Source organism: Felis catus, chromosome A2, assembly GCF_018350175.1.
Source record: "Felis catus isolate Fca126 chromosome A2, F.catus_Fca126_mat1.0, whole genome shotgun sequence".
Taxonomy (NCBI): domain Eukaryota; kingdom Metazoa; phylum Chordata; class Mammalia; order Carnivora; family Felidae; genus Felis; species Felis catus.
In genome coordinates this window covers 128,527,635-128,541,540 of record NC_058369.1, presented here as the reverse complement: position 1 = coordinate 128,541,540, position 13,906 = coordinate 128,527,635, and the positions used below count along the sequence as shown (strand labels likewise).

The following is a 13,906-nucleotide window of genomic DNA, read 5'->3' as shown; positions in this document are numbered from 1 at the left end:
ATTTAGTTATTTAAATGTGCCTATAATTTTCCAGACTGTTATCCCTCCCTTTTCTAAATTAGTAATAGGTACTTTGCTCATAGCTGGGTAAAACTCACCTTGTCCTGTTTGCTCCACAAAAACTTATCATACAAGGTAGTCAACTTCATCCTGAAATTATGAAATGACTCATCGGATAGCCATATTCTCCTGTTCTTTGCCCTTAGCAAGTTTTCAAATGTCATTTAGAGAAAATTAATTTGTCTCCACAGGACGTTCTAATCAATGACATTGAGGATATATTTTCAAGCATTTCGTAGCTTTTAAAGTTAGCAGGAAATAAATCCACTGGAGTTATGACACCATTTTCTCCCCTTTATATAAAACCAATGGAAATGAGAAACTGTTCTCCACCATCACAGCACTCTGAGCCTGTTTTCCCTTGGGCAAAACATACTTAGATATAGGACAGAAACTAGGGTGGAACACTATATTTGAGTGTTAAGGAAATTGTTCCTTAGAGGCCAGAAAAGTTAATGTGTCTCATTAAATTATGACCATGGAACAGTACCAGGTTGTACAGAAAGTCAGAACTAGAAGAGGCTTAAGAAATCATTTAACACTACAGAATCACTTTCCAGGTAAGAAACTGAGGGCCAGGAAAGTTATGTGACTTGGTGAAAGTTACACAACTAATTAATAAGAGATTGAAGATTAGAATTTAGGTTTCTAATTATTCGATGTAGGTATTAACTCTGTATAACTTTGAAAACATATTAATCCTATTTTACTTTTATTAAACTTGATAATCTTTTAATTAAATAATTAATACCATCTGAACATATTTCAAATGTGGGACACACTTCCATGAGTTTGAGCTCATGAGATATTTCACAGTCCTCACCATCAAGGGACACATAATTCAAGGGAAGAAATAAATATATAAATAATTATAGAGTGCTATATAGCAGGATGAGACTGGATGGACAGGAGCCAACTCAGGAAGGTTTCTTATTCCATGTTAAGTAATTCTGGCTTTATCTTTTTTTTCTAAAAATAAATTTTTAATGTTTATTTTTGAGAGAGAAAAAGACAGAGCATGAGCAGGGGAGGGACGGAGAGGGAGACACAGAATCCAAAGTAGGCTCCAGTTTCTGAGCCATCAGCACAGAGCCTGATGCAGAGCTCAAACTCATGAACCATGAGATCATGACTTGAGCTGAAGTCGGCTGCTGAATCCACTGCCCCAAGTAATTCTGGCTTTACCTTAAGAGCCATGAAAACACATTGAAGGGTTCCAAGCAGACAAGAACTAGAACAAATTCACTGTTTCAGAAAGCTGTATCTATGCCAAAATTTTAGACAGTGGTTGGGGGTGAAGAACAAGAGACTAGCCAGTAGGCTATTGTATTATTAATACATAAATGCAAAGAATAATAAGGCTAACCCACAGTCATTTGTAATGAATATGAAGAGGAAAGAAGAGTTTGATAATTTTTTAAGTAGATAAAACTGATAAAAGGTTGAGACTTGGGCAACTAGTATATGTAGCGATAAGGGATACTCTGGGAGGAATACATTTGTATTAGAATGCTAAACTGGTTTTGTTTATTTTTTTACAGTTGTTGAACCTGAGGTATCTGTTGGATATTCAGATGAATGTTAGGTATGTAGTAAAGCAGAACCTAAAAAAGATTTGGTCTAATGAGAGAGATTTATGTACATAATAAGTGGAAATTGAACTTATGGATATAGATAAATTTTTATAGGTTTAAGTAGAATTAAAGAAAAGTTGAACAAGGGTTCATGAAATACCAATATTAAAGAAGAGGGTAAAGAAAGGAAAAAAAAACAGAGTGGCTAGAGAAGTTAAGGAAACAAAAAGTAAAAAGAAATGTCATGAAATACCATGATGGAGAGAACTTCAAAATGGCAAAAGTGCCCCAAAAGGTCACATCCTGCAGAGATGTTACATGAGATAAGAATTCCTATGCTCATCTTGGGTTAGTCACAGAAATGTCTTTGGTGACCTAAAAAATAATAATTAATCTGTTAAATGGTAAGAGAAAAGCCATATCAAAAAGTTGAGGTATTAGTGAATCAGAGTTATAAATGTGGAAAAATGCATGAACCTATTCCTTCAGAAGCTTCTCTCCAAAGGAAAGGAAAGGAAAATTAGAAAACCCTACAATAGAAGGAACATGGAAAATATACGATAATGAGAGAAAGAAGTTGAGAAATTCTATTATAATATTAAAGTAAAACACTCACCAAGGGGCACCTGGGTGGCTCAGTCAGTTGAGTGTCCAACTTGGCTTAGGTCATGATATCACGGTTTGTGAGTTTGAGCCCCGCATCAGGCTCCATGCTGACAGCTGAGAGCCTGAAGCCGGCTTTGGATTCTGTGTCACCTTCTCCCTCTGCCCTCCCCTGCTCGCGTTCTGTCTCTCCCCATCTCTCAAAAATAAATAAATGTTAAAAAAAAAAACCACTCACCAAACATTCAAGGTAGAAGACATTTGAGGCTAATTCCAACCTGTTCACACACATGGTTAAGTCCAAAGAGGAAAAGTTATTTACATAAGTAATCACTGTCAAGCAGTAAAAGATCTAGTACCAAAACGGACGTCTCCACAACAACACATGGTATTGCTGTGGGTACTACTCAGTTCAACAACTGGTAATTTTTTTATAATAAACTTCTATTACTGAGGCAACACCAGTATTTCTAATCAAATGTGGAAGGAGAATTTCTTTTAATGTTTATTTATTTATTTTGGGGGGGGGTGTGAGGGGGGAGGGGCAGAGAGAGGGAGAGAGAATCCCAAGCAGGCTCTGCATATCAGCACAGAGCCCACCGCGGAGTTTGAACTCAAGAACTATGAGATCACAACCTGAGCCGAAACCAAGAGTCAGATGCTTAACTGAGCCACCCAGGTGAATTCTCCACTTAGAAGGAGAATTTGAATAGATGTGTTCATTACCACTGGTAAACACAGATCTATCTGGAAATGATTGTTCCTGCCAATTCAGAGTACAAATCAGGAACCGTGCAGAATATTATATGAAGTTATTCTGAGGAAGAGAAGGAATAGATATTCTAAATCACTTTAAACTGATTTTAAGCAACCTTAACTGTAATAGTGTTATTGTTTTTTCTAGTTTCTGTCTTTTACATTTCGATCACTGTTTAACCACTTGCTATGCTAAACATTCTGTCTTTCAAAGAGATTTCCACAGATTAATGACTTCATTCATCTAATACTTGTTTGCTCTTTAAAGATGCTCCTACACTTTACTAGTTCTCCTAAGATAAGCTCTAAAAGTTAAAAAAGCACTAGGCATTTGAAAGCATAGATTTTCCTTTAAATTATGTTGTTTTAAAAGCAGTTTTACTACACAGTTGTACCTAAATATGACAGCTTAATTACAGTTTATCTGTACTACATCCTAAAACATTGGAGATACCATAAAATGGTAATACCTCTATTTAACAGGAAAGCTTGATATGCATGCTTTGAGAACCAACATGGTGGGATGTGTTTCCTTCAGTGCTGAGCCTCAGCACCTCACTCCCATCCCAGAACTAAATGCAGTTGAATGAAAATGTCAAAAGTTTCCTCCCCAAAAGTAAAAATATATGCATCAGAATATGGGAAATCTTAGCTAGTGCATGTTGCAATAAATTTACAGAATATGGGGAATTTTAGCTAGTTCTTGTGGTGAATTATTTATCACCAGTATGAACATTTGCCTCAGTTTTCCCAGGACAGCCTCAGTTATTTTGAACAGTTATCCTTGTGTCTGGCCTGGTTAGCACCTCCGTTCATTTTAAAAAATATCCATGTTTTGACAGCTATTTATGTAGTGATCATATTCATTAGCTATACTTTCAGGTTACTGATTAGATACATTCTTTCTTCCTACACTTTCTTAAATCTTGGCTAATGTTGTAAAAGTTGAAAATACAATTGATCCTAGAACAACATGGGATTAGGGGCAATTAGGGGCCATGCAGTCAAAAATTCACATATAATTTTTGACTCCCTCAAAACTTAACTACTAGTAGCCTACTGCTGACTAGAAGCCTTAAAGATAACATAAGCAGCCAATTAACACATACTTGGTATGTTGTATGTATTATATACTGTATTCTTAGAATAAAGGAAGCTTGAAAAAAAAGTCTTGTTAAGAAAATCATCAACAAAATACACATACAGTAGGGTACTGTAAAACATCTGCATGTAAGTGGGCCCACGTAGTCCAAACTCCTTTTGTTCAAGACTCAACTGTAACTAGCAGGGAGTAGAATCAAACAAATTTAGTCTAAAATGTATAGGAAAAGGGTAGGTATACACAAAATGAAGTGAATATTAGAATAATTGTTTGAATTAGTCAGAAAATATATATTTTTGTTTTACCTGAATAGCTCAGGAAAGTGTTTTGATGAAATTTTAAGAATTATAGAAATGAAGTTTCTCTAAGTCATATAGTCATTAGAAAAAAGTAAACTAGAAGATACAGACAAGAGCAATTATGGAAATTTTAGAAGTTGGAATGTTCTTCTCAAGACATTTTGAGAGAAAGGAATATATATTTTGGGAAGGGAAAGCTAATTGTTTCCCTGTGAACATTCTAAAACGATTCTGTAAGCTGATCAATAAGCTGAGGCAACTTATTTTATAAACATAAATTTATTAATTCTATAATTATGGATTTATTTGATTAAGAGTAAAGTTGTTTTTAAAAATAACCCACATTGCTAATCTACAACTAACAACTTTTAATTCTATGATAACAGGAACCTTTAATAACAGTTCATGTGTTCTTTGAATTTGTTTACTCTCTTTCTACTAAAAATTCATATTGCTGGATTCAGAGGAATATAGCTCATGCTTTCAACCTCAACAGCTTCTGAAATTATTGTAAGTATAAATTGACAAGAAAGTTTAGTTTCTATTTACCAAATAACCTAGGAGTGAAATAAAAAGCAGCAACAATAATTTTAGTAAAGCAACCATATAAATCCTGTGCTTTTGATCAGGAAACACAATTTTAACTTAAGAATCTGCCCTTCCCTTTGTAATATCCTCTCTAGGGGAAAGATAACCTTAAATAAATAGCAGCCAGCCTATAAGGCCACTGTGAAGAATAGCTAAAAATTATTACTTAGCTTACTGCAAAAATAATATTCAATTACATTTTTAAATATTTTTAATGTTTATTATTATTGAGAGAGAGAGAGAAAGTGTGTGTGTGTGTGTGTGTGTGTGTGTGTGTGTGTGTGAGAGAGAGAGAGAGAGAGAGAGAGAGAGAGAGAGAGAGAGAGAGAGAATGAGTGGGGGAGGGGCAGAGAGAGAAAGGGACAGAGGATCCAAAGCAGGCTCCTGGCTGACAGCTGTGAGCCAGATGTGGGACTCTAACCCACAAGCCTCGTGAGATCATGACCTGAGCTGAAGTCTGATGCTCAACTGACTGGGCCACCCAGGTGCCCTGAAATTCAGCTACATTTAAGATACATTTTTACTTTATTTTCCAAAATGACAAGATATTATAATATGTAAGGGAAAGGCATTGCATGGATATAAAATGCCACCTTCATGTGGCTTACATTCCTTTGAGGATATGTTATATGCTATGGGGAGGAGCTCAGGGGAAACAATAATCAAATATGTAGAATAGGCTAGATAAGGAATGATGAGAACATTAAATTAATGATTGTTCACAGTGACTGAATATGTCAGTAATTACAAAAGATCCATCAGTAAGTCACAGAAAATTATTGACTTTCTTCAGTAAGTCCAAAATTAGAAAACACTGGTTGGCAAATAATAAGAAAAATCAAAGAAGTATGTAAGACAAGAAAATCAGCCAATTCCAAATACTTTTATTTTAATGGGTAACTTTTACTTTTTACCACTTCACTGATACAAAATATTTTAAAACTCATGCAACTGAATAAGCTTTTTAATAAATGAGGAAAGTGAGGCAAAAAGAAAGCTTAAATAGTAAAAATTTATAATTAAGTAACAGGTGTTTACTAAGGTTTGTGGTTTGAAGTTGGTCAGGCTATTACTGGGTTCATGCTCCTTTGAGGAAAACTAATTACAGTATCTCTCTGATGAAAATTTTCCAATATTGCTTTCTTCTCTTCTGTGCCTACTCTCTACCACAATGACCTATTCTCTCTCCCTTCAAAAAATCCAATAACCAAGAACAGAAAACTTTCTAGACAGGATGGAGCCACCTTGAGGTTTTGCTAACTAGAAAGTCCTAGACCACATCACAGCTAGACTGTCTCCGAATCTCTAGAGCAGGCTCAGCACCAGCATTATTAAATCCAGGATTAAGTTCCTCAAATGATATGAGTCACATTTTTAACTATTGCTCCTTAAAATAAGAAACTCATGGGGCTGCCAGGGTAGGTGAAAGATCTCAAGATAGCTGGGCAAAAACTTGCTCTAAAAGTCATTGACTGGGTAGCTTTTGGGGAGACCATAACTGGAAACCAAAAGGCCATTGCTAACTCCCTGAAATCCTGGAATGAGACCCTCACCTCCATCTAGGTTGGCTACTCTCCCCTAGAATCCACCTGCTATAAGCCCTTTACTGGGCTTACTACAAGGTCAATGTGGTGAAGTCTGGCTTGGTAGATGACTTTGAGAAGTTTAATGCCCAGAGGTAAATATACTGTCCAGGTAGATGCTGAAGAAAAAGAAGATGTGAAAAGATGTGCTGAGTTTTTGTCTCCCTCAAAAGCCAGGAATGAGGAATATGAAAAAGAGCTGGAGAAGATGAAGAACATAATTCCATGTGAACAGATGAGCATTGAGGACCTGAATAAAGTCTTCCCAGAAACCAAATTAGACAAAAAAAAAAAGTATCCCTACTGACCTCACAAGCCAATTGAAAAATTTATAAACCTGAGTTGGGGAGAAAGCTCTGGTCCTTGTATTATAAACTCTGGACACAATAAATAAACAAAGAAACAAACAAACAGAAACTCACTGTCATGAGAATTAAATAACTAGATTTGACAGGACATATCATTGACTCATTGACCACTGTATCAAAGAAATAGAAGAAATGAGTATTTTTTTAAAATTTTTTTTAACATTTATTTATTTTTGAGACAGAGACAGAGCATGAACGGGGCAGGGGCAGAGAGAGAGGGAGGCACAGAATCGGAAGCAGGCTCCAGGCTCTGGGCCATCAGCCCAGAGCCCGATGCGGGACTCAAACCCACAGACTGCAAGATCGTGATCTGAGCTGAAGTCGGACGCTCAACCGACTGAGCCACCCAGGCGCCCCAGAAATGAGCATTTTTTTTAAAACTCTGTAGCTAAACTTCTTTTTATTCTCAATCTTTACTGGTCAATCTTCTAAAAGTCTTCAGTTCTTAACCATGTAAAAATTATATTTTTCTGGGGAACCTGTGTGACTCAGCAGACTAAGTGTCTGAGTCCAGCTCAGGTTATGATCTCATGTTCTTTGTGAGTTCAAGCCTCACATCGGGCTCTCTACTCTCAGCACAGAGCCTGCTTCAGATCCTCTGTACTCACCTCTCTCTGACCCTTCCCCACTTGCACGTGCATGCACTTTGTCTCTCTAAAGTGAATGAACATTTTTTAAAAAAGAAAGAAATTATATTTTCCTTAAGGATGAAGAATATAAAATCATCAATGCAGAAAAGAAGTCTGTTTTAATCCCCAATTGGATTTTAATGATAGCCCACTGCCTCCCTATTTATTAATGGTATACCTTTCTCATACAGAATTCCTGATGTCTGACGTAAAAGAATCATGACCTTTTTGGTCCTGATTTACATAAGGACCTCTCAATGTTCTGCCAGCTACTGCAAGCCCTGCACACATGTGATACCTTGTGGTCATCCCACTTTCCGTGACAGACCCTCTAAGTTGCATACCAGGTATCCATTTACCTCTTCTTTCAGAAAAGAATCCTACCGTTTGTTCAGGAGCGATCTTTAGCCAAGATCAATTTCTTAGCCTCCCACTAGGTATGTCCACGTTACTAATTTCTTACATACTACTGGTATATGAGTGGGGATGCTGAGAATGTGGACTCCCCTGAGGTATCCCCCTTGAGGTATCTGACATGTTCTCTTTCCATCTTTATCCTTTATGCTGCTCAGGACATAAATATGTTGCCTAGAGCATCAGAAGCTACATTGGGCCATAGAAAAACCTCAGAAATGGAAGCCATACACTAAACATGAAGAAAATTAAACTCAGGAGTAGGACAGGCCCCTAATAACACTGTTGAATCACCATGCTAGTCATGGACAATCTGCATCCAGCATGAGCAGAGGAGAGGGGCAGAGGGTGAAAGAGAGAGAATCCCAAGTTGGCTTCACACTTAGTGTGGAGACTAACCCGGGACTCAATCCTATGATCCTGGGATCATGACCTGGGCAGAAATCAAGAGACAGACACTCAACTTACTGAGCCACCCACATGTCCTACAAACTCTGTCTTAAATTATGCCCAGAAGGAATCTTTTAAAGGGTTCATTCCATCATATGTTGCTCAATATAAAGGAAGAAAATGTGTCCAAGTGTGACTTTTGGCTAAGATAATAACAAAGAAGCATTTTAACAAAGAAGCATGTGTTATAGGTATGATGTCTTCTTAAAGAAGAATAATTTTAGAGCTCCATCATCATTAAAATGTGGCCAGTTTTTATAGATTGGTTTGAATTGTAATTATAGTAAGCCAATGAATTAAATTTTTAGCCAATCACACACTCTTCTGGGAGGTTAAAGAAACAGAGCTTCTTTCTGCTTTCCTTTCAGTTCTGTTCCTGCTTCTTTCACACTGGAGGATGATCTGGGTATGGTCACTATTATCCACCATTCCCCAACTCCCACTTCCACACACAAACAAAAGTTACTGAGATGACTACATTATTTCTCCTATGAATTATTATAAAGAGCAAAGGAAGAGGAATGTCTTAACTTTCCCAGTTGTTAACTCTGCCTACCCAGATGTTCTGACCCCAAGCTGATAAACGTGGATCACAATAGTAGTATACTGAATCAATTCATTAAACGGGATAGATTTCAACCGCAGCTTAAATGCTTATGCATGTAGTCATGAACAATAAATGCTTACTGAAAGAATGAATCATTAAAACAATATGAAGCCTATAATGATGTTTAAGTAACCACACTATACTTTAAGCTCATCTTCTGGATTCAAGACAGGAATGTAAAGAGAGGCCCTCTCAAAGAATCAAATCCAATATTCATGATACTGAACCAAGTTAATAAATAAAATGTTTAAGAATGCTAGATTTCATTTGTAGGTCTCTCAAAGAAACTTCTTTTTCACCTTTCTTAAAACATCTTCTCCTTCAGTCTGACAAATCTTTGCCCATTTTGACCCTATTTTCTCTTTACTGTCATTCATGTTTGCCCTATAGATTTCAAATATTCATAACCAAGGGCAATTCTTATGGATAGTGTTTAAAAATCAGTAGGTAACATGAAAAAAGTCATGATTTTTATATTTCCCTTCAGGATCGATCCAAAGAAGGCACAGTATTATACACCTTTCAAGACTCAGATGAAGGTTTACATCTTATATTGTGGGAAATTAAAGCTTTTAGATAGGAAGTCAGCATTTCTAACCTGAATGGCATAAAGTTATACACCAAAATCATGAAAAGGCACTGAAGGATTTAGAAATTTGGTATTTGTCCCATATGGAGACATTTGTCCCATGGAGAGTTCTACTGACTAGACATGGCCATTGGGTCACATCTGCCTACTTTGATCTTAAAATCCACTTGACATCAGACATATAATAAAGTTTATAAGAATTGTATCTATTGGTGAAGATGAGTAGAATACAGGAAACATGAAGAGAGATTATGAACTGAGAAAGAAATGTGGGTATAAATTCTTTGCTACTTCTGTAGTAGCACAATCTTGAGGACAAATTTCTTAAACTCAAGCAGGATCGAGAAGAATGGTTCCTGCCATAAACTAGATCTTTGATTAGAGGGTAATAATGCACCGATGATTATTAAATTGGCATTTTAAACACATTGAGTCTTAACTCTTTGTAATATCAAATGCACATCTGTTTCCTCACACAATATCACTGATGACTTCATAATATTTGCAACTTTTTAAAAAATGAGAACAGCTTGGTAACTCGGTGAGCAATAAATCCCAAACTATGTCTCCTTTATTTTTAGAGAGGCAAACTTTTATTTACTTTACCTGTTTGTATTGCTTTATTGCTTGCTTTCTTCCCTTTCCTTACCTTCCCTTTCCTTCCTCACATTCTTAATAACAACCACTACTGAGCATCTTCTGCATGCCAGATGATTTTCTATGTAGTAAGAGGTTAAACATGTCCCTGTAAGCATAGCATTTAATTCTACTAGACAAAGATTGATAGTAAACAAATCAATTTGTCATCTTTTAGATGATAAGTGTTATGGTGAAATCTAAAGAAAGGTAAAGGGGACAGGCAGTTTAGGAAAGGCCATTCTAGCAAAATGATCTTTGACCAATGACCCGATCAAAGAAAAGTGATGAGACACATGGCTCCCTGGAAGAACATCCAAAGCAGAGGAAACAATAGATTCAAAGGCCTTGTGGCAGGAGAAGGTCCCCTTTATTCACCTTTCAAGTAGAACAAAGGTTTACAAGGATGAAATTGGGAGGATATTATTCAGACAGATAGCAGACAGAAAATCCCTTTGCTATTTTCCTGTGGCAACCGGGGTGGAATTTTTCTGGGTTACAATTCACAATATATGCCTGTGTGGTTCCTGGCCTTCTCATGGCAACTCAACTCCTACTTCCTATACTTTTCGAATCAGGGGTCAGGATTATTAGTATATCAGGAGTAGAGCCCCATATTCCTTAGTTTTCCCTATGGACATCTTGGCTAGGTGTCTATTCAGTGTTCTTTGCTTTTCTGATTCTTTTCAAATGCCTGTGGCTTCTTCCATTCTTGATTTCCAGTTTAGCTATGCATTTAATTTATCCAGCTATGTATTCTATATGTTTGAGTCACAGAGTAGATTCCCTGTGATATTACATTCCATCATATTTACCTAAAAATGTTTCTTCATGTTAGCTGGCCAGTGGGCCCAACTGTTTGACCAAATTGACTATCTTCATAAAAATACATTTTTAAAGGATCATAATTCTCATATCCAAGCTTTATTCAGGAGCTTAAAGAAAATAAATATATCTGGTAAATTTACAGATTAAGCTTACAGAAGATACCTTTTGTATCCTGGTTCTTTTTACTTGCTAAAATTCCAGCGAATGTTAGGCTTTATATAATGTTGGCCAATATGGTATGAACAGGATGAAATGTTGGCAGCCAAACTTCCCAAACTTCTAGCCTAAAGCATAGGATATATTTGATCATGTTGATAAATGTATAAAACAGGTTATTTTAATCAATTTTAAATATAAAATATAGGGAACATTTAAAAAGAAACTAACCCAAATATATGCCAACATTCCAGTAGTGAAAATTCAGTTTCCTATTTTATTGGAAGTATAATAGTTATAACTACATTTCCAAAGTCCACACTAAAGGAATAAAGGTAAATAAATCAATGAAGCTCAGACTGTGTCCTCATAACTCATTGAATGAAATGCCTAATTTTTTCCACCAGACTCCACAGAAAATGAAACCTAATTTCATCAGAAACATTTACAGATTCACCTACCTAATTCATTTACTGGTGAAGACTCGATTACACTTCAATGATTGGTGCAGGAGGAATATAAATTTGGGGATCACTAAAGAAATGAAAACATTCACAAGTAACAAGTATTGACTTGCTGTCAGGTAGCAACCACAGAAATAACTGCTAAACAATATACTAAGTGGTTGTAGAAACGCTATGCTTTTTATGCCCTTTCATGAGAGCAAAAGAAAGTAATAACTAACAAGCTAAAATCATGCTTTTATCTGGCAAAACAAAGGCTCATTTATCCAACATCCATCCATCCATCCAAGTCTCCAATTACTCAAGATGTAGTCTTCTCAATGACAAGCTCCTGATCTGCCACTTATTAGCGACTGACCCTGGGCAAATCATTTAACATGTCTCTTGGTTTCCTCAACTGCAAAATGCAGATAATTATAGTACCCCTTCATAATTTATTTATGGGGAACAATTAGGTTAAAATATATAAGGGGCTAAGACTAGTCCCTGACACAGAGTAAAAATTATAAAAGTGCTCCCTATTATTATTTATTGCTTTATGTGACATGAACTGGATTGTGTAGAGGCAGTATAACTACCTATATAAGCATTGTATGAAAAAGGTGATGGGGGGGGAGAGGGGGCTTCTCAAGCCAGGTATCATTACTTGGAAATTAATACAAGGAAAGACATGTGAAAGTCACAGACCAGAGACATGGGCTCACTAAAAGGCTGAGATTCAATAATAAGATTATTAAATACTTCTTCCCCGCTATGCCTTATCACCATACCAGGAGACTATACTAAATCAGAGTGGATTATAGCTGAAAAACCTGCAAAGTGCAAATGCTCTCTGGAAAGGAGAACTTAAAAATGCCCAAAGTTATGAAGAGACAAAACCAAGGACACTAGAGGAATTTAGAATATCTTGCAACTACAACAACAACAAAATTAAAATACAGTGTAACACCTACCCGTATTAACATAAATCCTCACACTAGAGACTCATTTATCTCAGTTCCTATTACCCAAAACAACAAGTCCAAATTTAAACCAAAAAAATGAAAAACACACTAAGAGAAAAAACATGGACCATGGGGAAAAAAAGCAAACATCATGGCCAGATTCAGATATGACAAAATGTGGGAGTCACCAACAAAGAATATAAAATAATTATAATAAATGTGTTAAAAGGATCTTATGGAAAAAAACAGATACATATACAATAACAGATGGATTCTGTAAGCAGAGGCATGGGAATTTGAATTTAGAATCAAAAGAAAATGCTGAAACCAAATTTTTTTAAACATGATACAGAAATAAAGAAATCTTTAATGGGCTCATCAATAAACTTGAATTGGCTAAGGAAAGAATTAGTGAGCTTAAATACATAGCAATAAAAATTTCCAAAAGTGAAATGGAAATATAGAAAAAACAAATCCTGAAAAAAAAACCCAAGAACTTTGAGGGCAATTTCAAAAGACCTAATATATAAACATTTGGAAAACCAGAAAGAGAAGACAGAATATACAGAGCAGAAGAAATATTTGAATCAGCAATGGCTAAGAGCTTTCTAAAATTAATGATGCTCATCAAACCACAGATACAGGAAAACCAGAGAACACCCAGCAGAGAAACAGCAAAAATACCCACCAAAAGCAAAACATGAGGTATATCCTCTTCAAACAACAGAACACCAAAGACTATGGGGCCACTTTAAAAGAAGTAGGGGTGGAGGGATTACCTACAGGAAAACAACTTGAAGAATTACAGCAGACTTCTCTGAAAACGTACAAGCATGAGGACAGCGAAGCAAAATATTTTAAGTGTTAAAAGAAAAAAAATCAGTTTATAAATCTGCACTTGGAAAAATTATCCCCAAAGTGAAGGAAAAATAGATTCTCAGACAAAAAAAAAAGCAGAGAATTAATTTATCACTAGCTGACCTGCCCTGTAAAATCTACTCAAAGAAGTTAATTCAGAGAGAAGTAAAATTAAGTCAGAAACACAGATATATGTAAAGAAAAAAAAGAACAGTGGGAAAGGAATAAATGAAAATGAAATAAAATATTTTTCTTTTCTTTTTCTACAGCTTTATTGGGATATAATTGACATGTACCATTGGATTGGTTTAAGGTGTATAATGGGATGATTTGATACTAGAATACTGTGAAAGGATTGCCATAATAAGGTTAGTTAAGACATCCACCACCTAATAGTT

General features: G+C 35.9%; 1 pseudogene; it reads left to right on the top strand.

Annotated features, from left to right (window-relative positions):
* Window positions 1-538: 538 nt before the first annotated feature.
* LOC123383988 lies at window positions 539-13,518 on the top strand (annotated as a pseudogene).
* The last annotated feature ends 388 nt before the right edge of the window (window positions 13,519-13,906 follow it).